Source organism: Podarcis vaucheri, assembly GCF_965113315.1.
Source record: "Podarcis vaucheri genome assembly, chromosome: 14".
In the NCBI taxonomy this organism is placed as follows: domain Eukaryota; kingdom Metazoa; phylum Chordata; class Lepidosauria; order Squamata; family Lacertidae; genus Podarcis; species Podarcis vaucheri.
The window spans coordinates 17,338,638-17,360,284 of NC_138752.1; the positions used below are offsets into that span (position 1 = coordinate 17,338,638).

The 21,647-nt window shown below is 47.7% G+C and overlaps 1 long non-coding RNA gene across 2 annotated transcripts in view; it reads left to right on the top strand.

The window, feature by feature from the left end:
• Positions 1–1,179: 1,179 nt before the first annotated feature.
• Positions 1,180–21,647, top strand: part of LOC309518593 — a 48,444-nt gene continuing 27,976 nt past the window's right edge. The window contains exons 1-3 of one of the 2 annotated variants that reach the window (XR_014213534.1): positions 1,180–1,346; positions 12,258–12,575; positions 13,012–13,053. This is a non-coding gene — a long non-coding RNA (uncharacterized lncRNA). Of the gene's footprint in view, positions 1,347–8,496; positions 8,616–12,257; positions 12,576–13,011; positions 13,054–21,647 lie in introns of those variants that run through there. The other variant, XR_014213535.1, reaches the window with a different exon arrangement.

Here is a 21,647-nt window from a genome sequence, read left to right on the forward strand (position 1 = left end):
ATAGCACTTTAAAAATATGCTGTGAATGTGGCCTGTGTTTCAGACCACATGTGATCAAGAGTGGGTGACAGGAAGGAGTCACCACCACACCTGGCCTCCTTGCAGCAGAATGACTGCCACTTATTGGGAGAGATGAGGTGGCAAAGTAGCTGGCCCTCTGCAGGCACATCAGCAGAGTGGTTCTGGCACTTCTGCTGGTACCGATTTTCTTTAAGGGCATGCAAATTCCTGGCCAAAGAGTTGGTGTATTGAAGAGGCTAAGACACTGAGATTCAAACTGAGTAAATTAATAAACACAGCTCTGCTATGTTCTTAACTCTGGGTCCATTGAGACCCAGTCATTGCGCTTCCGTTGCAAGCCAGATGAGGAATTGTAGCTAACATGTTGTTTTTAAGCACTATTGTTCAGTGGTGTGTGTGTGTGTGTGTGTGTGTGTGTGTGTGTGTGTGTGTGAAAGAGAGAGAGAGAGAGAGAGAGAGAGAGAGAGAGAGAGAGAAAGAGAGAGAGAGAGACCCTTCAGTTAAGGAGAATAGTCAAATAAAAGGCTTTGGTGTAATAAGCCTCGAAATTCTGTAGCTTATAAAAATGCATCTGCTAAACTAATAACTTGAAACACGGCCCACATGTGCATCTGGTAAGGTCTATGAATATGTCAAATTTCAGATAACAATTTTGCCACACATATAACAAGTTAAACTGTGCTGGAAATCAACATATGCCCTTTTAATTCCCATTTTTGAACAGGTGTATCGCTATAGTCTATTCAGGCTTATCAAGGAAGGCAGCCCCACATTGCTTTCGTTATGAGCAGCACTTCAAGAGTTTTTAAGGCTTTCCTGCACCATTAAAACCCATGGCATCAAAGGAAGGCAGTGCATGTGCATTTTAATTTTGAAGCAAACATTCTGCCAGTACGGCAATGTTTGCAGAGGAAGCCACCTAGTGGTTACTATATGCAGAACCTATTCCTTTAGTTACGGATTGAGACAGTGTGATGCAGTGGTTAGACCAGGAGCCACCAAGCTTTTGGGGGTGCCTGGGCCCCACTGGAACAGCTGGCAAGCTGTGATGAGGACGACGCAGACACACAGAACATGCAAAAGCACATCACAATCACACATTGTGGGTCATCTTGGCTGGTCATAGGCAATTCCTTAGACTGAAAAATCCAAGGAAGACTGTGGGTGCAGAGAGGATTACTTACAACTGTGCTGCCTGTTGAAAAAAATAATCCTGACTAGTCTCTCCTCTTTGTCTTTCCAACACCAGAGTCTCCTGCAAGAGCATTTAAAGGAGCCAACATGATGCAAATGGGCCAGTTTGTTAGGTTGCTTAACTATATAAGGTATTTGCATCCTATTTATTTAAGTACAGATGTGTCTGGAATGGGCCCTTTTATTCGCACGGACTTAGGGATGGCACCGCTATGCCTACAAAGGCTTGTTTTCAGAAATCTCAGCTTGTTAGCGATAAACCAGAAAATCCAAGGACAGGCTGTAAGGCTGCTTCACAGTTCCTATTTACCAAGCTGCCAGCTTAACTGTTTGAGAAGTACAATATGCTCCTTATTCGGATCTGCTCCATCTCTATTATTATTTTTTGTATTAGTCACATGTATACAAAAGGCTTACTGAAATGTTTGATTAAGACAGAGGTGGGGAACATAGCTGTCAACTGTCCCTTATTTGGCGGGAAACTCCCTTATACCATCACCATGTCCCGCTGCTGTCCCTTATTGATGATGTCCCTTAAATTTCCCGGGTTTCAAAGGAAGCAGCTCCTCTCCCTCCCTCCCTGCCAGCCAGGGAGGAGGAAGGCTCCAACTGTGTTGCTTGGCTGCCCGGCCCGCCCCCCTCCGGCCTTCTCTCACCAGCCTTGGCTCCCGGGAGCCCCTCCTCGCCGGGACTGGTGGGAGCCTCGGGCCCTTCCACTGCCATCCTCCTTGCGGCCGCCAAACTGAGCGTCTCTGCCTGGGGCCTCCCCTCTGCCTGCCGCCGCTCCCGCTAGGCCGCGCTGTCGAAGGACCCGAATGAGATGGGCAGCCTGGCATGGTCTATGAATTGCTGAGGAGCCTTGAGAGGAGATCAAGGTCAACCATAGAGAAAACAGTTCAGGGAGAGGAGGTGGAGGCGGAGGCGCGGGCGGGTGTTCCAAGGGCTAACCATAGAGGGGGGAAACGGAGGAAGGACCGCAAGCACTTCTCTCATAGATTTGTAGTGGTAGACGAGCATAGATGGTCCGATCTGCGGGTTTACTTTGGGCGCTATTTCCCCCCTCCTCCTCCCGCCCCGCCTGATGGAACTGAGAGCTGCAGATGGAGCACGAGAGAAAAGATACAGAACTGCAGCAGCTTCTTCATAGCTTTGACTTCGTTTTGCACGAAAAGTGGTTGCTGCTTGTAGTTATTTAATTGCAGTGTTTCATCGGCTGGTGTCTTGAGCAGCAACCTCTGGAAACGAAGGGGTAAAAACTGGCGCTGCTCTCCCAAATTATCTGGTCCCTTTTAATTTCGTATTTCAGCTGGTTGACTAAAATCCCTTATTTTGGCTGCTGCTCCCTTATTTTCAAGGCTGCTGGTCCCTTATTTTCAAGGCTGCTGGTCCCTTATTTTCAAATCTGTAAGTTGACAGATATGGTGGGGAACCTTGGGCACAGTGGGCCCAATGTGGCTCTCAGGTCTCTCCATCTGGCTCTCAGGTCCCTCTAAGCCACACACCTTCCTGAGTCAACAGGAAGGTGAATGTTTTACATCCCATCCTTTGTTTGGCTGGAATATGTCACCGGATTCCGATAATGCTTCTTGCCTGCCTGAATGGACAATGGGTAAAGGTAAAAGGTAAAGGACCCCTGGATGGTTATGTCCAGTCAAAGGCGACTATAGGTTGTGGTGCTCATCTCACTTTCAGGCCGAGGGAGCCAATGTTTGTCTGCAGACAGCTTTCCGGGTCATGTGGCCAGCATGAATAAACTGCTTCTGGCACAATGGGACACTGTGATGGAAGCCAGAGCGCAAAGAAACTGTGTTTAGCTTCCCACCGCAGCAGTACCTATTTATCTACTTGAACTGGTGTGCTTTCGAACAGCTAGGTTGGCAGGAACTGGGACAGATCAATGGGAGCTCACTCCATCACAGGGATTCGAATCACTGACCTTCTGGTCAGCAAGCCCAAGAGGCTCAGTGGTTTAGACCACAGCGCCACCCGCGTCCCTATGGACAATGGAGGGGTATTTTCCAGGGAAACTCTTGAACTTGCAGAAGCTGTCCCAGTTTCTGATTTGATACCAGAATGTCCCACTTTTCCTTAGGATGTTCCTATTTTCATTGGAGAAATGTTGGAGGGCATGGAGTTATGCAACCCGCGAGCTAAGGAGATAAGTAACTATACAACCTTTAGAAGACATCTGAAGGCAGCCCTGGATAGGGAAGTTTTTTAAATGGTTAATGTTTTATTATGCCTTTATACATGTTGGAAGCTGCCCCCAGAGTGGCTGGGGCAACCCAAACACAAGGGTGGGGTATAAATAAAATTATTATTATTATGGAATAGGACATCCCTGTTTTCATCAGAGAAATGTGGGAGGGTACGGGATATGTTTGTGTGCGTGTAGAAACGATCCTGCTGTACAAAGGGAAAGTTTACCTTCATTGCTCTGACCACTTTTGCTTCTGGCCCCACCCAACACATGCATGTGGCCCCTGGAAGGTTTCCAGCATTCCTCAACCTGAAATACGTTCCCCAGCTCTGTTTAAAATCAATGCTGCAAGCTTCAATCCGTTTAAGCAGATTCATCAGTAGATTAATCAACCCAAGCTTTAAGTGACCCGTGGAAAGTAAGGTAATCAGCAGGGCTAGAAATTGTTTTTTTAAAAAAGAAGAAGAAAACCTCCCCCCTCTTCTTCTTCGTATGTCACTGTAACAGGGAATGAGAAATAATTATTCATGCCATTCCCTTCTTACAAGGAGCAACAATTTTGGTGAGTTAAATTACAAGATATCTTTCAGTGACTGCTACCTGGTATTGCAGCGGCAAAACTTGGATCTATATGACCTTTTAACCCCCAAACCCCACCTTAAATCTCAATATTACATGTGGCTTGCTAGAGGTTGCACGGTACCATGTGTAGGAATGTGGGTGGGAGGATATAATTTGGTCTGCATTTTAAAGCAAATTAACCACATTTGCACTTCACTGACATATACCGTATTTTTCGCTCTATAACACGCACCAGACCATAACACGCATGTAGTTTTTAGAGGAGGAAAACAAGAAAAAAATATTCTAAATGAAATAGTGGATATATGATTTTTGTGGTTCATGCTGTGGCCACAGACATGTGATCTGACAGTGAGTTTGGAGTAGCCCAATGCAAAAATCCTGAGGATCCGTGTAGATCCATGCTTTGTAACCACAGAGGAGGGAAGGAAGGGGAACCATGGATCCTCTGCTCACGACTGCAGCAGATCCCCCCCGCCACCCGTAGGCATTCGCTCCATAACACGCACAGACATTTCCCCTTACTTTCTAGGAGGGAAAAAGTGAGTGTTATGGTGCAAAAAATACGGTATATTGACTGCAACACAGTTAACAAGCAAATTGTCCACGTCTACAAATTTGGTTGTGTTGTTTGGGATCAAAAAAATGTGTACAATATGGCACTGTGGGTTAAACCACAGAATCTAGGACTTGCTGATCAGAAGGTCGGCAGTTTGAATCCCCGCGACAGGGTGAGCTCCTGTTGCTCGGTCCCAGCTCCTGCCAACCTAGCAGTTCGAAAGCACGTCAAAGTGCAAGTAGATAAATAGGTACCGCTCCGGCGGGAAGGTAAACGGCATTTCCATGCGCTGCTCTGGTTCGCCAGAAGCGGCTTAGTCATGCTGGCCACATGACCCGGAAACTGTATGCCGGCTCCCTCGGCCAGTAAAGCAAGATGAGCGCCACAACCCCAGAGTCGGCCACGACTGGCCCTAATGGTCAGGGGTCCCTTTACCTTTTACAAATTCAGTTGTGTTGTTTGGGATCAAAAAAATGTGTACAATATGCACACTTTTTGGGGGGAAATGCATTGAAAAGACTAAAATGCATGTTTTAGCACTAAAACACCTACATATTTTACATATTTTAAAGGGAAGTGAGTACAAAAAGATGTACAACTTAAATGCAATTTTTGTCTGTGCGATATATAGGGAATATTCTCAAGAATATTCTCTACTAGAAAATTCTCCGGAGACTATTCTCTATAAACTATAAATCCTGTGCCATCTACATAGCTGCTTTAAATGTACACACCTCATTAATCAAGAATATTCTTGAGAAAAGGTTATTCTTGAGAATTTAACATCACTAGCGATATAAAAGCAAAACTACAGAAAATGGGACAGAACAGGTTTATAATGGAGACACGAAACATGGGCATGGAATGGGAATACACTGATGCACTTATCCATTTCTACCTCTATATTTTTGGGGGAAGGGGGGGTTATACTACATTTTTTCTGTGCTGGTTCCAAACTAGAAATCAAGATGGAATTTGAATTGGGCGGAACATCGTGGGCATAGCCATGCTCTGTATTTTAGATGTCATTGCCTCATCAAGAACCACAAGTAGTTTTATGCATCAGCTAATTTCCATTCCTCCACAGTCTTACTCTGATTAGATCACTCTTATTTCACATCCAGGGAATAATGACTTCCAGTGGGCCTTTGTGCCTTAACCTGAAATATGAACTTACTCTCCCTGCCTGGATTGTGAAAGGGCAGGCATTAAACACTTTTTTTCTTCCTAAGACGGCTCATAAAAGTACACCTACTGGCCTGCAGAAAGCTTTTGCAAGAACAAAGAGAAACGTGAAATGTCGGGAGAAGCTTCTGAATGGAAGTACTTGGGGGGAAAGAAGGTTCTTGTAATTGCACGTGCATTTGGACATAAATTATCTTGACTCTTTTGGTGATCTTCAAAGAATTCTAGGGGGTCTCCACTAGGGATAGGTGAATCTGTCAGTTTCAGTTTCTGTACCATTTTATCATTTCTTCCAATCTTAAATGCAGCTTTCCACATTTCCACATCAGTTTGCAATTTTTAAAAAACGTCATCCTAAAAATTCATTCACATTTTAGTGTGAATTAATCCTATTATACCCTTTTTTGTATGCTTTTTTGCCTAACACAGACATTTTTGAAAAGCATTTTCCAATGATGATGATGATGTAGTAGTAGTAGTAGTAGTAGTAGTAGTAGTAGTAGTAGTAGTAAAGGACCCCTGGATGGTTAAGTTCAGCCGAATTTGACTATGGGGTGCAGCACTCACCTCCGCTTTCAGGCCGAGGGAGCTAGCGTTTGCCCTCAGACAGCTTTTCCAGGTCATGTGTCCAGCACGACAAAACCATGGTGAGTGCTGGAGCGCATGGAAACTCTGTTTACCTTCCTGCCACAGCGATACCTATTTATCTACTTGTGCTTTCGAACTGCTAGGTTGGCAGGAGCAGGGACCGAGCAACGGGAGCTCACCGTGTCGCGGGGATTTGAACCGCCGACCTTCTGATTGGCAAGCCCAAGAGGCTCAGTGGTTTAGACCACGGCTCCACCCACTCACATAATAATAATAATAATAATAATAATAATAATAATAATAATAATGTGTTTGTATGTGTTATTTTCAACAATATATGCATTTTTATACACAGATCATCCCTGCATATGCACCTTTGTATGCATGCAACAGAAGGCCTGTAAACCTCACCTGCTAGACCCTTTCCTCTCTCCATGGTATCCTTGTTGTCAGTAGCAGACTGCATGGTGAGACAGCATCACTCACCTGACCTCCTTATAGCTGAGTTGCTGCTGCTTACTGATAAGAAGGGGAGGGGCTAATGGAGGAGAGGTTGGTGTGGTGCAAACACACTGGCAGATGCAGTGGACTGACTCCACCATTGCATGTGCACTGCGCTGGCCTCCTCGCCACTTTGGTATTGAGCCACCTTCTCATTGCACACAGCCAGCAGAAAATTCATTCAAGCTTCATTAGGCAAATGCCTCGAGGCCTATTGGATCCTTGTATGCTTTTACTTTTCTTGCTCATCAAGGAAAGCAGAGAACTGTATAAAGACCCTATGCAGTTCAAGCATCATCATACCACACAGTTCACACCCACACCCAAATCCTGGAAATTGTCATTTTTTAAGGGCGCTGAGGGGGATGCAGGTGGCGCTGTGGGTTAAAGCACAGAGCCTAGGACTTGCTGATCAGAAGGTCGGCGGTTCGAATCCCCGCAACGGGGTAAGCTCCCGTTGCTCGGTCCCTGCTCCTGCCAACCTAGCAGTTCAAAAGCACATCAAGGTGCAAGTAGATAAATAGGTACTGCTGCGGCGGGAAGGTAAATGGCGTTTTCGTGCGCTGCTCTGGTTCACCAGAAGCAGCTTAGTCATGCTAGGCACATGACTCGGAAGCTGTACGCCGGCTCCCTTGTCCAATAAAGCGAGATGAGCGCCACAACCCCAGAATTGGTCATGACTGGACCTAACGGTCAGGGGTCCCTTTACCTTTGCCTTTAAAATAACCAGGACCCAAGTTGTTGGGGCTTTGTAAATATAAGGAACTTAAACCATGACTCAATAGTGTAGTGGTATCTCATGTCAGGGGTCCCTTTACCTTTACCTTTTAAGGGCGCTGAGAATCATTGGGAGATTCCTACTGCTCTCACAAAACTGTAGTTCCCAAAGTGGATTAATAACCAACCCCTCCTCCCAAGGAACCCTGAAAATTACAGCTCTCTGAGGGTTATTTCAGTCATGGCTTCCTCCCAAAGAATGATGTGAACTGATAGCTGTGAGATGTCCCATATTCTCCTCATGGAGTTGCAATTCCCAGAGGAGGTGGGGAGCCGGGTACAGTTACCCCAGACCTCAGAGGGTTAAGCCGATCAGGACCCCCCACCAGATACCGGCTGCTTTTTTTAGTTTATAACTTTATTCTAACAAGATTCCTGCTCCAGACCTCAGATAAGCTTGGCACGGGCAGTTGTCATCCTGGGAACTGTTGCACTGTGAGAGGAATGGAGAAGCCCTAACAATTCCCAGCACCCATAACAAACTACAGTTCCCGTGAATATTTAGGGGAAGCCATGTAAAACAGCATCATAGTGCTTTAAAAGTATAATGTGTTCAGCAAGAGGACTAAATAAAATAAAATAAAATGCTTGGAGCTATAAGCTCTTGACTTCTTTCCAAGCAAGAACCAATTAGACTTGTCTAGTGATCTCTAAAACAAGTTGACTTCAGGGATGTCATCACACAGTCAGGCCTAGTGTTGTGGAATTGGAAAATTCCCCTTTTCTCACAGGGAATTTCCTGTCCTCCAGGGTGAATTCCAACGAATCATAATAGTTACTTTTAAATATAAACCCTTTTCTCTCATGGAGACTGAGAGGTATTTGGCGTCTCCACCCCCTTTTCCTGTTTTGTTCAGCCCTGGCCATCTTGATGAGAACAATGCTGTCTGTTGCTACCCTGATCACCTACAAGAGACCTTTCCCTGCTCTTCCCCTTAATAGTTTCAGGCTCTTTCCTGGGAACCTTCCCCTTGCTGATACATGAGAAGTCAGGGCAATGCATTACAGGTCAGATATTTTCCATCATCGATGGCTGAAGCCAAGGGATTAGCCTGATGATGGATGGGACTACTACAGAAGCTGACTGTGTGGCTGTGTTTTCGCGACTGGGATTTCATAGAGATCCCCCCCATGTGTCCTTTTCTTTCCCATCCATCAGCTCCCAATTCCTCCCTCCCCCTCCATCCCCCTTTATAAGGTCTTGAGTATCCTTTTGTATAAGGGACGCAGGTGGCGCTGTGGGTTAAACCACAGAGCCTAGGACTTGCCAATCAGAAGGTCAGCGGTTCGAATCCCCGCGACAGGGTGAGCTCCCATTGCTCAGTCCCTGCTCCTGCCAACCTAGCAGTTCGAAAGCACGTCAAAGTGCAAGTAGATAAATAGGTACAGCTCCAGGGGGAAGGTAAACGGCGTTTCTGTGCGCTGCTCTGGTTCTCCAGAAGTGGCTTAGTCATGCTGGCCACGTGACCCGGAAGCTGTACGCTGGCTCCCTCGGCCAATAAAGCGAGCTGGGCGCCGCAACCCCAGAGTCGGCCACGACTGGACCTAATGGTCAGGGGACCCTTTACCTTTATCCTTTTGTATAATGAAGAGTACGACGCAATAACAAACACATGGTACTTGCAGCTGGCTATCTGAATAGTGGCCTTAGGACCCACCGTACTCCCATGACTGATTTTGTTTTAAGGTGTTCTTAATGCTGCATTTTCTATTGCTGTGACTCACGCTGACACAGTGTGGGGCACAGGGTTGTTGCCCTGGGTGCAAAACTGTTAGGGGGCACAAAATTTCAACACCCGGTGCTGCCTCAACACAGCTGCGCACTTCCATTGCTGGGCTCTGTTGAAAACAGGTTCTCTATGCAAACCAGGAAGTGGCCTCTCCAGACAACAGAGCAACTCTTAATTTCTTATCTCTGCAGCTGCAGTTTCCTGGGTGCCATGGATGCCGTTAGGCAGTTGAATGCACATGCGTACTCAGTCTATTTCCTGGCAATCCACGCTACGCCACTGCCCTGTCCCCTTGGGTGAAGGGCAATTAATTAATTAAATTTATAATGCTAATAATGTGGAATATGGATATAAAATTTACAGCATGTTATGGACTAAGAGAAAATTTTATGAAAATGTTGTATCGATGGTACGTAACACTGAGTAAATTGGCAAAAATGTTTAAATCCAAATCAAATAAGTGTTGGAAATGTAATGAGAAAGAAGGTTCTTTTTATCATATGTGGCAGTCTTGTAGCAATATTAAAGCTTACTGGGAAATGAGATATAATGAATTGATAAAGATGTTTAAAATAACGTTTGTAAAAAAAACACACCAACAACCCAGAAGCTTTCCTTTTGAGAATTATAGGGACAGACTGTATAGAAATTTATTCATGTATGTGACTGCAGTGGCAAGAAAGTTACTTGCCCAAAAATGGAAAGAAGTCCCAGCAAAAGAAGAATGGATACAAAAACTTATGGAATATGCAGAAATGGTGAAACTTACTGAAAAATAAGAAATCAAGATAACAAACTTTTTATAAAAGAATGGAAATGGTTTATTGAATATTTACAAATAAACTGTAAACAAATAATAATAATAATAATAATAATAATAATAATAATAATAATAATAATAAATTTTATTTATATCCCGCCCTCCCCAGCCGAAACCGGGCTCAGGGCGGCTAACAACAATAAAATAGTACAACATTCTAAAATCATTTCATTATAAAATTAATTCAACTCAAATTGATGGCAACCATTAGGCTAAAGTTCTGTGAAGATTGCCAAAGGAGGAAGTCAGGCTGTGCCCTGACCAAAGGCCTGGTGGAACAGCTCTGTCTTGCAGGCCCTGCGGAAAGATGTCAAATCCCACAGGGCCCTAGTCTCTTGTGACAGAGCGTTCCACCAGATTGGAGCCACAGCCGAAAAAGCCCTGGCTCTAGTTGAGGCCAGCCTAACCTCTCTGTGGCCTGGGACCTTCAGCATGTTTTTGTTTGAAGACCGTAAGTTCCTCTGTGGGACATACCAGGAGAGGTGGTCCCGTAGATACAAGGGTCCTAGGCCGTATAGGGATTTAAAGGTTAAAATCAGCACCTTAAACCTGATCCTGTACCCCACCAGGAGCCAGTGCAGCTGGTATAGCACCGGGTGAATGTGATCTCGCAGCGAGGACCCCGTAAGGAATCTCGCTGCGGCATTCTGCACCTGATGGAGTTTCTGGGTCAGTCTCAAGGACAGCCCCACATAGAGCGAGTTACAATAATCCAGTCTGGAGGTGACCATCGCGTGGATCACAGTGGCTAGGTCAGGGCGAGAGAGGTAAGGAGCCAACTGCTTAGCTTGGCGGAGATGAAAAAATGCCGCCTTTGTTATAGCTGCAATCTGCACCTCCACAGAGAGGGAGGTGTCGAAGATTACACCCAAACTCTTAACGGACGGTGCTGGCACTAATTGCACCCCCGCAAGAGATGGGAGTTGCCCCCTCAATCCCATATCGTCCCTTCCCAGCCAAAGGACCTCTGTCTTCGAAGGATTTAACTTCAACTGGCTCCCACGTAACCATCCAGCCATAGCTTCCAAACATCTGATCAGTGTGTCTGGGGCCGAGTCAGGATGGCCATCCATCAACAGATAGAGTTGGGTGTCATCAGCATACTGATGGCAGCCCAGCCCAAAACTCCGGACAAGCTGGGCGAGGGGGCGCATAAAGATGTTAAAAAGCATCGGGGAGAGAATCGCACCCTGAGGCACTCCACACACCAAGGAGTAGCGCGATGACAATTCCCCCCCAAGTGCCACCCTCTGTCCCTGACCAGAGAGAAACGAGCGCAGCCATTTAAGGACTGTGCCCTGGATCCCCACGTCGGCAAGGCGGTGGTCCAGGAGTTTGTGATCGATCATGTCGGAGGCTACTGACAGGTCTAGAAGAATCAGCAGCCCCGACCCGCCTCGATCCAGCTGCCTGCGGAGATCATCTGTTAGGGCGACCAGAGCCGTCTCGGTCCCATGACCAGCACGGAAGCCGGACTGGAATGGATCCAGAGCCGATGTTTCATCCAGAAACCCACCAACCTGCAGTTTTATGAGCGTATATATTTAAAGTACAGTGGTGCCCCGCAAGACGAATGCCTCACAAGATGGAAAACTCACTAGACGAAAGAGTTTTTCGTTTTGGAGGTGCTTCGCAAAATGAATTTCCTATGGGCTTGCTTCGCAAGACGACAATGTCTTGCGAGTTCCTGCTGGTTTTTTTCCCCTCCCCCCCTTTCTAAGCCACTAAGCCGCTTATCAGTTGATCCGATCAGCAGATAAGCCGCTAAAAGCCTCTAAAAGCCTCTAATAGCGCTAATAGCGCTAATCCGCTAATCCTTCAATGGGCTTGCTTCACAAGACGAAAAAAACCGTTAGACGAAGAGAATCACAGAACGGATTCTTTTCGTCTTGCGAGACACCACTGTAGATGAATAAATGAGCAAACTAAGTTAATTTGTATATGCAGAAAATGTTAAAAATAAACTTAAGGAACTGTAGAAAGAGCGGGAAGCATGTCAAGTTTTGAAATGAATAAAATTGAAAAGTATTATGCTTAAAATAAGAAAATGGGTCAACAGCCAACATTTGCTCCATTTGGACTTTCTCCTCCCCATCACAGAGCCAATGGACCACTTGCATTCCTACAATGCCATGTGATAACAGCACAGAGGGAGTTGCACTGGCTGGGGATTATCTGCTGAGCCAAGATCTGGTCTACAAAGTCCTAAACAGCTATCTGAGAGATTGCATACACTGTCAAGGTCACTGCAGTCCACAAATGAGGACCTGCTGATTCTATAGCATTCTCAGAGGTACATCTGGTGGGAGGTGCAGAGGAGAGCTTTTCCCATTGTCCCACCTTAGCAAGTGTCCAACGATTGAGGAAGAGCCATATGGAGGACACTGAGACCCTGAAAGGTGAATGTGTTGGTCACAGGTAGTGTCAGGTGTACGTGCAGGAGCCAAGCCCTGTGACCAATAGGACTTTGCAGGACTGGGGCCTTCCTAAGTTTGTTCTGAAGAGGCACGGCACGGCCTCACAGGTGAGGTACCTCACCAGGTAACTCACAGCCCTGGTGGCAAGAGCTGGGAAGGGTTATAAGGTCAGCATTTCCATTCAGCTCTTTGCCACAACAACATGCTTCCTGTCTTGGGCTTCTTCCTTCCTGACCCTTGAACCTCGGCTTCTTGACTCCCTGCTTCTTGATCCTTGGACCCCTGACTTCTTGACTCCTTGCTTCCTGACTTTTGGACCCTTGGCTTCCTGAATCCTGACTTCTGGACCCCTTTTCCTGCTCCCACCCTGCCATTTTGCCCCCGGTCCTGACATCCCCTGCTGGGACTTCGATCGCCCGTGAACCAGACCATGACAGGTAGTACCAAGCTACAGAGGCTGTTGTCAACATAGGGATGAGGTGGGTGTGGCCTTAGGTTTGCAGTACCCAAGTGGCTGCTCTTTATGGCTGGCGCCAGCTTACTTTAGAATTAAAAAGCAGACTTCCCCTGGTAAGAATGGATGAAGGATGAAGTAGACCCAAGAAAATGGCAGTATTAAGATAAATTCAACAGTGTAAACAAGTTTTGATGGATGTATTAATGGAATACTGAATGGTTCAGTTTATGTAAAATATGCAGGGATTTATGATATACAAATTGCACCATTGAAAGAGAATAAGGGAAGTCATTGACATTTTAAGGCTGTTTAATGAATATTTTAAATTGTAAAATAGAAAGCTTAATAAAAATCACACACACACACACACACACACACACACACACACACACACACAATATCAGAGGATGAACTAGACCCTGAGTTCCAACAGTGGGACAGATAGGAATGAGGGAGAAATTTGATTCAGTTCTCACTCATTCCTTTATTCATTAATATTTATTAAATTAATTAAATTTGTATACTACCCTATACCCGTGGGTCTCAGGGCGGTTCACGAGATAAAATTACAATACAATACCTAATCCATACTTTCTGAAACAGTATTCAACTGTATCCTTAGACATTCGCACGTCTCCAAATTTTGCAATCCAAACTTTTGCAAGTAATGAGTGCAAAACTGCATATACTTGGGTAAAGTGTGCATAAAATTGCTGTGTAACAATGTGTATATGAGGAGAATGTTGCACTGAAATGCTAATGAAATTTCATGAGGACTTTGGAGGAGGGGGGACACCTAAAAGCGATATGCAAATGTGGACGACTGAACTTAAGATGGGTAAAAGGGGGGAAACGAGAGAAACCAAAATTAACAGATTTTCCCACTCTAGGACAGCCATGCCAGGACTCAGGGCATGGTCTGGCTATGTGAATTGTGATGAATTTTTCCCTCTGAATAATTGAACCAATGTGCTGGTTAGAGTGTTGGACTAGGTAAAGGTAAAGGGACCCCTGACCATTAGGTCCAGTCATGGCCGACTCTGGGGTTGTGACGCTCATCTTGCTTTATTGGCTGAGGGAGCCGGCGTACAGCTTCCGGGTCATGTGGCCAGCATGACTAAAGCACTTCTGGCGAACCAGAACAGCGCACAGAAACACCATTTACCTTCCCGCCGGAGTGGTACCTATTTATCTACTTGCACTTTGTGCTTTCAAACTGCTAGGTTGGCAGGAGCAGGGACCGAGCAACGGGAACTCACCCCGTCGCTGGGATTCGAACCGCCAACCTTCTGATCGGCAAGTCCTAGGCTCTGTGGTTTAACCCACAGCGTCACCCGCGTCCCTGTTGGACTAGGACATGGGTTCATATCCGAAGGAAGCTGTGAAGCTCACTGGGGGACCTTGAGCCATTCACAGTCTCTCAGCCTCACCTACCTCAAAGGGTCGCTGTGAGAATAAAACAGGAGGGAGGAGGGGACAAGCCTGCATGTCAGCTCAAGCTCCTTCCAGGTCAGTTATGAATACAGTGGTGCCTCGCAAGACGAAATTAATTCGTTCCGCAATTCTCTTCGTTTTGCGGTTTTTTCGTCTTGCGATGCACGGTTTCCCATAGGAATGCATTGAAAATCAATTAATGCATTCCTAGGGAAACCACCTTCAGGCCAGGTCCGGGGACAGTCTGTCCCTGGACCTCTTCTGAAGGCTGGGGGGGGGACAAGGGCTTTTCTTCCCACCCCCAGCATTTTAAAAAACCCTGGGACAGCGGAGGACTTCTCCGCTGTGCGGGGCTATCTTAAAATGCTGGCGGGCGGCATTTTAAAATCGCTCCGGACAGCGGAGGACTTCTCCGCTGTCTGGGGCGATTTAAAAGCCCCTGGGAAGGCAGGCAGGGGGGACAAAGACTTTCGCCCCCTGCCCGCCTTCAGAAGGTGTTCCCGTCCCCCCCGCCCCGCTTCGGAACATCGTTCCGAAGTGGGGCGGCTGGGGCAGCTGTTCCCGCCCCCCTCCCCCCTTCGGAACATCGTTCCGAAGAGGGGCGGCTGGGGCAGCTGTTCCCGCCCCCCTCCCCCCTTCGGAACATCGTTCTGAAGTGGGGCGGCTGGGGCAGCTGTTCCCGCCCCACCTCCCCCCTTCGGAACATCGTTACAAAGTGGGGCGGATGGGGCAGCTGTTCCCGCCCCACCTCCCCCCTTCGGAACATCGTTACGAAATGGGGCGGATGGGGCAGCTGTTCCCGCCCCACCTCCCCCCTTCGGAACATCGTTACGAAGTGGGGCGGATGGGGCAGCTGTTCCCGCCCCACCTCCCCCCTTCGGAACATCGTTACGAAGTGGGGCGGATGGGGCAGCTGTTCCCGCCCCACCTCCCCCCTTCGGAACATCGTTCCGAAGTGGGGCGGATGGGGCAGCTGTTCCCGCCCCACCTCCCCCCTTCGGAACATCGTTCCGAAGAGGGGCGGCTGGGGCAGCTGTTCCCGCCCCCCTCCCCCCTTCGGAACATCGTTCTGAAGTGGGGCGGCTGGGGCAGCTGTTCCCGCCCCACCTCCCCCCTTCGGAACATCGTTACAAAGTGGGGCGGATGGGGCAGCTGTTCCCGCCCCACCTCCCCCCTTCGGAACATCGTTACGAAGTGGGGCGGATGGGGCAGCTGTTCCCGCCCCACCTCCCCCCTTCGGAACATCGTTACGAAGTGGGGCGGATGGGGCAGCTGTTCCCGCCCCACCTCCCCCCTTCGGAACATCGTTACGAAGTGGGGCGGATGGGGCAGCTGTTCCCGCCCCACCTCCCCCCTTCGGAACATCGTTCCGAAGTGGGGCGGATGGGGCAGCTGTTCCCGCCCCACCTCCCCCCTTCGGAACATCGTTCCGAAGTGGGGCGGATGGGGCAGCTGTTCCCGCCCCACCTCCCCCCTTCGGAACATCGTTCCGAAGTGGGGCGGATGGGGCAGCTGTTCCCGCCCCACCTCCCCCCTTCGGAACATCGTTACGAAGTGGGGCGGATGGGGCAGCTGTTCCCGCCCCACCTCCCCCCTTCGGAACATCGTTACGAAGTGGGGCGGCTGGGGCAGCTGTTCCCGCCCCACCTCCCCCCTTCGGAACATCGTTCCGAAGTGGGGCGGCTGGGGCAGCTGTTCCCGCCCCACCTCCCCCCTTCGGAACATCGTTCCGAAGTGGGGCGGCTGGGGCAGCTGTTCCCGCCCCCCTCCCCCCCTTCGGAACATCGTTCCGAAGTGGGGCGGCTGGGGCAGCTGTTCCCGCCCCCCCTCCCCCCCTTCGGAACATCGTTCCGAAGTGGGGCGGCTGGGGCAGCTGTTCCCGCCCCCCTCCCCCTTCAGAACATCGTTCCGAAGTGGGGCGGCTGGGGCAGCTGTTCCCGCCCCCCCCTTCGGAACATCGTTCCGAAGTGGGGCGGATGGGGCAGCTGTTCCCGCCCCCCTCCCCCCTTCGGATCATCGTTCCGAAGTGGGGCGGATGGGGCAGCTGTTCCCGCCCCCCTCCCCCCTTCGGAACATCGTTCCGAAGTGGGGCGGATGGGGCAGCTGTTCCCGCCCCCCCTCCCCCCTTCGGAACATCGTTCCGAAGGGGGGCGGATGGGGCAGGTGTTCCCGCCGCACCTCCCCCCTTCGGAACATCGTTCCGAAGTGGGGCGGATGGGGCAGGTGTTCCCGCCCCACCTCCCCCCTTCGGAACATCGTTCCGAAGTGGGGCGGATGGGGCAGATGTTCCCGCCCCCCTCCCCCCTTCGGAACATCGTTCCAAAGTGGGGCGGATGGGGCAGATGTTCCCGCCCCCCGCTTCGAACAGCGTTTTAAAATGCTGGGGGTCGGCAGCGCTTCGCTCCCGACCCCCAGCATTTTAAAATCTCCCCGGGACAGAGACTTCTGTGCTGTCCCGGGGAGATTTTAAAATTCTGGGGGTCGGCAGCGAACGCTTTGCTCCCACCCGCCAGCATTTTAAGATCGCCCGGGGCAGGGGGGGGAAGGCAGGCGGGGGGGGGAGCAAAGACTTTTGCCCCCCGCCGGCCTTCAGAAGAGGTCCTCTTCTGAAGGCCGGCTGTGGGCGAAAGTCTTTGCTCCCGACCGCCAGCATTTCCCTATGGGCTTTCGTCTTGCGATGCAAGCCCATAGGGAAATTCGTCTTGCGAAGCGCCTCCAAAACAGAAAACCCTTTCGTCTTGCGGGTTTTCCGTCTTGCGAGGCATTCGTCTTGCGGGGTACCACTGTATAAGTAATAGCAGAATTTTGTCCTATTTAAATCTTCTTTTCTTTTAAGCTCTCCTCCTAAGTTTAGGGATGCCGTTCTCTTTCTTTTAAATGGTAAATCAACAATAGAGAGTGTTCCTGTGGGGAGAAGAGATGGCCTTTGTGAAATGGGTGAGACATACCCATCAAATCAATACCTTTTGTCCAATTCTAGTTTCTTCCAAGTTTTTTTTTTAAAATAAAAAATAAATAATAATAGAAATCACTTCTGCCAGGCAGACAATGCCCTGATTGTTCCGCAGATGCAACTTCCCAGGTAACTTCTTCCATTTCAGATCCGTGCCTGCATAATTAAAACCCAAAGCTGAGACCCTCCTCCCTTTTCCCCATTCACCCTTTCTCTCCCTGATTTCTCATTATGCTGCTTGATGAGATTTTTAAGCTTCGCAGAACACCGTCTAGGCCGCTAATCCGAGGCAGATCACAGACCCTTCTCCGGCCATTCTTACTGGGTTAATCAAGGAAGGCCAGTGAAGCAGGAGCCTTCTCAAAGCCTGCCAAATTCGAAACCATAGATCAAAGTTCGGGGCCCTCTGACCTTTGTGCCCTGCATTCGCCTCAGCACAGTTCCCATGAATGGCCTCTTTGTGAACATATCCTTGTCAGAGAAGGGTTGGTGTGTATATATATATATATATATATATATATATATATATGCATGCATGCAATTCTTTGGGCTTAGAATTGGGCAGGGGATGTGACGTGACTGATAAAATGCTTTTGCTTCTCTCTCTTCCTCAACCCCAGAAGTCTAAAAGGCTTATGTGGTTTCCCCCTCCCTCTTGGTTGCCTATAGAAATGCCCCCCCCAATGGCCACAATGGAAGTAAGGTGATCATTGTTCCTGTCAAGACTCAGCTCTGGGTTTTGTGATGGAGTATAATTAAATGGTTCAGGAGGCAGGATTAGGAAAACGGCTGTGTGGGACACAGCAAAAGCTCGATTTCCATATGGTCAGCCCATAAAAGACAACATAGCACTGCGCTCTAGAACAGACTAGATTTAAGGCCTATATGAGGATCCTTCCTCCTCTCTAAATTGTCTACCTAACCTGGGCTATTTTTCATTTGGTTTTCCTGATGACTGAATATTTTAACCTACCTGTTTTTAATAATAATAATAATAATAATAATAATAATAATAATAATAATAATAATAATAATATTTTATTTATACCCCGCCCTCCCTGGCCAGAGCTGGGCTCAGGGTGGCTAACACCAGTAAAATTACAATAAAAACATAATGGGGGGGGACAATTTAAAATACAGGTTAAAATGCAATTTAAAATGCAGCCTCATTTTAAAAGTAGCCGAAATATCAAGACCATTAGGGGAGGGTCAGACTGAGTCCAAACCAAAGGCCAAGAGACTCCTTACACTGCATTTAAAACCAAAATTGTGTTTGGATAGAAACTGTTTCTCAGGCGGCCAGTCCTAGTCTTTATAACCCTGTACCTTCTTCCAGAAGGCAGAAGCTGAAAGAGATCATTTCCGGGGTGTGCACTATCCTGCGCTATCTCTGCAGCTTTCTTATAGCACCTGGAAGCATAGATTTGATCCAAGGTGGGAAGAGTGCACCCAGTTATTCTCTCCGCAGTCTTTACAACCCTGGACAGCATTGTTTCCCCTCTGTTTAACTAACTATCAGAAGCTGGCAAGGTTGTGTCCTGTGGTTGAGAGGGGACTGAAGACAGTCCTGAAAGTCGTCGTCGTCCCCCCCCCCCCGCAAAAGGATTCAGTCAAAGGCTCCTCTCCCCTTTGAATCCATTGCACATCATATGGTCTCTGAGTCATGACACTTGTGGATAGCTCGGTTGGTTAGAGTGTGGTGCTAATAACGCCAAGATCGCAGGTTCGATTCCCTTCTAGGGCAGCTGCATATTCCTCAGGGTCCCTTCCAAATCTATGATTATATTATTCTGAAGGTGAGGAGGGCTGTATACAGTATCTCAGGTTTCCAGATACTCTTTATTTTCAAGGTTAGGCTTTTTATTTGTTTTGGAAGGTACTGCAGTGACCGTGATAGTAGTGATTTTAGGTTTTGTGTTCAAGGAGGCTCCCTGTGAGAGAGAAGGAGGAAGAAGGAGGAAGAAGAAGGAAGAAGGAAGAAGGAGGAGGAGTTTGGATTTGATATCCCGCTTTATCACTACCCGAAGGAGTCTCAAAGCGGCTAACATTCTCCTTTCCCTTCCTCCCCCACAACAAACATTCTGTGAGGCGAGTGAGGCTGAGAGACTTCAGAGAAGTGTGACTAGCCCAAGGTCACCCAGCAGCTGCATGTGGAGGAGCGGAGACGCGAATCCGGTTCCCCAGATTACGAGACTACCGCTCTTAACCACTACACATTGTATAGTACAGAAGGGATGAAACAATCTTTTTGCTGTCCTGATCACAAGCTGTATAGGGCTTTGTACACCAGGACTAGCCCCAGCTTCTAGAATGCATTCTATAAACACAACACTCAAGACCAAAGGTATTTAAATGTTAAGGTCCAAATAAATCGGTAAGAGATGTCCAAGCAGGAAAGGACATGTTGGCCCCGTTCGCTCATAATGATAAACTATGGTTATGAGAATGGGCCTTAGATTTGTGCACTCCACACTTCTTACCTTTTCTAGAAAGGGAGTGGGAAGATCAGAAGCATGTGCTTCTATTTTTCATCAGCCATAGTCTTCCCTGTTGACCAAACCCAGGCAAACTGTGACTAGTCTTGACCATGGTTAGTTGAAACAAACCAACTACAAACCATAGTGTATAAAGCTGGCTAGTTAGTTTCAACTAAGCATGCTTTAGATCAGGCTTCCTCAAACTCGGCCCTCCAGATGTTTTGGGCCTACAACTCCCATGATTCCTAGCTAGCAGGACCAGTCATCAGGGATGATGGGAACTGTAGTCTCAAAACATCTGGAGGGCCGAGTTTGAGGAAGCCTGCTTTAGATTAACCAGAGATTAGGGTCAAGAGGACACAAACAACTGTGGTTTATCTAAAGCAGAAGCATACATTTCCAATCTTACACTTTGAACTTAGCTGTCTGAGCCAAGTAGAATTTGTCAATTTACTTCTCGGACAAGTAAATGGCATAATGCTCCTTACTGGTTATCTCCTCTTTCAGCTTTGGGGAAATATGCCTTTGCCTTCTGCCTGCAGAATGCCCTGTCGATAAATCTGAGCAGCATTTCTTGAAGTGTCATGCTGATGGATGGTGCCATGGCAGAGGCTGCTCAGCCAGAGCAAGAGGGATACTTGACCCATTCATCACTCTTCCTGTTGTCGAGGCTACCAGGCAGGTCCAGACTTGTCTAGGTCACTGTGCCACTAGGGGAAAAATTAGGTGGTCCCACCACCACCACCAGGATATACATATTTCAGGCATAGAATGTTTGGTACATACACTCCAGCCTCTGTATTCAGTTCATTAACTTGGAATCTTATGTGTGGTGGTAGCAATTTTGAATAATAAGAAAAGAAAACATTGGGACTGGAATGCTATGTTTTGCCTCTATGGAATATTTCTGTGGCTATCATGATCATGAGCAAAGAAAGACTTCTGTCATGATCATGAGCAAAGAATGATTTCTGATGATGCTTCTGATTTGAATTTTTAAGAGGCAGCTATACGAAGAATGATTGATGGTAAATAGTAAATGATTTTATAATCAGCCAGTGTTACAATTTTAGACTAGGACCTTGGAGACCAAGGCTAGGGATGGCTGAAGCTGTGCATTTCAATTTCTCATATATATATATATATATATATATATATATATATATATATATATATATATATATTTGCTTTCGTAGATTTTCACGGGTACAGGAATGCAGGTTTTGGTGTCTTCGGGTGTCTTCCCGTGTAAGAGTCGGGGTGTCTGTGCGACGTTTCGACGAGGTCTCACTCGTCATCTTCAGGCTGGTGCTTTCGGCTTCTTGTTACTGGAACAGAGCAGAATCTGGTGTTTGAGTTCCTATAAATACTGTTGAGGGGTGTGGTGTATAGCCTCCAACGTTCTGGGCAGAGAGGAAGTTCCTAGATTAGTGTGCCTTTTCTTCTTTTGTTCCTTAATTACTTGAGGGATATCTTGAGTGATTTCATGAGTGATATTCTGAATACCACTGGGTGGGTCATTAAGTGTAGATTAGTTGCTAAAGCTTTTGTGTCTTGACCTCTTGAGCTTGTGAAGAGTTTTTCTGAGAAGATGGCTGTGCTGCATTTAGTTGTACTCTGGCTTGGCTTCGTGTATAGGGGCGAGCTGTGGTTTTGTGCCTTGTGCCAGCCAGATCTGTGTAGGGATTGCAGGGGGGTGCAGCATCCGGAGGTGCCACTATAGTTTGGCTACTGGATGGAGTCTGTAATATG